At 39.6% G+C, this 2,773-nt stretch overlaps 1 non-coding gene across 1 annotated transcript; it reads left to right on the top strand.

The window, feature by feature from the left end:
- Positions 1 to 1,836: 1,836 nt before the first annotated feature.
- LOC141422034 (U6 spliceosomal RNA) lies at positions 1,837 to 1,939 on the top strand. The gene has a single exon (XR_012446702.1). It is a non-coding gene; the product is annotated as a U6 spliceosomal RNA (small nuclear RNA).
- The last annotated feature ends 834 nt before the right edge of the window (positions 1,940 to 2,773 follow it).

Below are 2,773 nucleotides of genomic sequence, written 5' to 3'. Positions count from 1 at the left end.
AGCACATGCCTAGAAAGCACGAGCCCCTGAGTTCAAGCCCCAGTGCCGCCAAAATTTTTTTTAAAAGTTCCTCAAGGAATGTTTATCAAATAAGCCTTGAAGGGATGATGTCTGAGGTTCCTTCACAGTGTGTGGACCACTGCTTTACACAGTATAATTGCCCCAGGAAAAGTTAGTCCATGTTTAGTGAGGAAAGAAAATGTATGGATTTGCACAAAATCCTACACTTTTTCTTTCATAAATAAATTTGTCCTCTGTCCCTTAGCAATCTTTTTGCTTTGCTTCTGAACAGGCTGCAAAGAGAACTGTTTAAAGAGGATTGTTTTTTTCACAAGTGGGCTGTGAATGAGAAAGATAAGTGTCTCAAAGAGAAATAACAAAATCATGGTCCTATTTAGAGCATTTGTAGATGAGAAGGTTTGAGTCCATCCTCAAGCTCAGGAGATGGGGTAAGAATTTCTTTTAGAAGAGAGTGGAAGGGAGCCTTGATACTGTCACACCCTCTCCTGTTAGTCAAGCTAAGCCAGAGGAGTTTCTTCTCCCCAGTGTCTACCTCTCCAGTTGTAAGCTATGAAACAGCTCTTCAAGAAAGCATTTGGGGCAGGTGGAACTTATTTATGAAGGGAATCATCATAAGGAGTAGTGTGTGAGCGTTGCTTTCTTAATGTGCAAGAAGCCTTGACAAATCTATCACTAAAAAGTTGATGTAATGCGTGTTTCCTTATTTATGGTCATAGATAGCAGCACTGTGTTACCACTGAGGACTTCACGTGGAAGACTCAGCAGTGATTTGCATTAATGACAGAAAGGATGATATTTTAGGCAGAATGTGTGGTGAAAGATTGGGGAGAATTAGTGTCCCATTCTCCTGACCACCTGTGACAGGATTCTCAAGTTCCATCCTCAGAGAGTCACCCCTTTGTGTTTAAGAATAAGGCAAGACCTCTCCAAACCTCAGCTTTCCAGAGCTCCTGGGAACCAGTAATTCCTTAAGAATCCCTTGTCATTTACACTTTATGATGCTAATCAATCAACCAACTACAGTGTCCTATTACTGACCTACTGACCACCAAGCTTAAAGTTCAATTCAGGTTCATGCCTACAAAGACTCTATAGTGTAATTGCATAGAATAAGGCACAGAGAAAGCTATCACTGTATAAATTCCTTTCTCAGAGAACCAAATACATGGAGCAAAAACACTGAACACCAGAAAACTACTCAGAGACTTGCTCTATCAATTCTTCTCTTTCTCATGAATTATCAGCCATTACCTCCGACAACATGCAATCATTTCTGTCATCTAAATGAACAGAAATAACAACAAAGAATAATTTTCCTAGGACACTGGCTGTGGCGACTGCAGTGCTCTCCAGCACCAATTTATTGTGACTCTGTCGTACAAAGTTCTTTGAAAATGTAGCCTATAACTCCCTACGTTCTGTTTCTCTGGAATCCATTCTGGTCAGATGACACATCCCCCACCAGGCCACCAAAACATCCAGTGAGCTCCAAAGCACTAACTCTAATGGTCAGTGGTGTGCATTTAGCTTTTCCATCTATCATAGTCTTCTGAAAGCAGTCACTCTCCTCTGGAGCAATTTCTTGACCCCACTGTCTAGGACACCACACTCTTGGATTTCCCTCATGTTCTTGGTTTCTTCTTTTTATTATTTTTTGACCATCTTTGTGTCATTATGTTGTAGATCTTTCTTTTTTTTTTTTTTTTTGACTATACTGGAGTTTGACCTCAGAGCCTTGTGCTTGTTAGGCAGGTGCTCTGCACTTGAGCCATGCATCCAGTCCCTATGTTGTATAAATTTAAATATTGAATTTTGGTGCTTATTTTGGCAGCATATGTACTAAAATTGGAACAATACAGAGAAGATTATCATGGCCACTGTGGATGACATGCAAATTTGTGAAGCGGTCTGTTTTTTAAAAGAAATATTGAATTTTGTAGGCTTAATCTTATGATCAGTTCTGTGTTATTTCAGCATTATTTCTGCAAGATCCCAATGGTTTTAATTTCATTACTTGCTGACAACCCCCAAATTCACATGTCCAACTGAAACCCAGTATTTTCAGAGTACAACTCTTATTTTTGTTTTGTTTTTTACAGTACTGGGCCTTGAATTCAGGGCCTTCACCTTGAGCCACTCCACCAGCCCAAATTTTTGTGAAGGGTTTTTTGAGATAGGGTCTTGTGAACTATTTTCCTGGGCTGGCTTTGAACTGTGATCCTCCTGATCTCTGCCTCATGAGTAGCTAGGATTACAAGCGTGAGCCACCAGCTCCCTACCCACATCCAATTTTTAATAAATCCAGATAATCTCTATTGAAATGATTTTGAAGCTGGGTGTGATGGTACAAGTGATGGTGATCCAGCACTCAAAGGCTGAGGCTGGAGGAATTTTGAGGCTGGTCTTGGCTAACTAATGAGGCCCGGTCTCAAACAAATAAACAAATTATTTTTAAAGTGTTTTCTCTAATTGGAAAGCTGATTCTAAATTGTTAATGAAAATGTAAAAGATAGCCAAGGTTCTTGAAAAAGAACAAAAAAGTGAGAGAATTTTTTTCTGTTGTACTGGGGTTTGAACTCAGGGCCTCACTCTGCAACTTGAGCCACTCCACCAGCCCAAGGAGAATGTTCTTCTACATATTGTGATGGCTAATTTTGTGCTAATTTGGTTTGGCTATAATGCCCAGATGATTAGTCACATGTGTAGATATTTCTATGAAGGATTTTTTTAAAATATGATTAATATGTACATC

This window comes from Castor canadensis, chromosome 3 (assembly GCF_047511655.1).
Source record: "Castor canadensis chromosome 3, mCasCan1.hap1v2, whole genome shotgun sequence".
In the NCBI taxonomy this organism is placed as follows: domain Eukaryota; kingdom Metazoa; phylum Chordata; class Mammalia; order Rodentia; family Castoridae; genus Castor; species Castor canadensis.
Note: the sequence above shows the minus strand (reverse complement) of the source record. Positions and strands in the feature narration are given on the sequence as shown.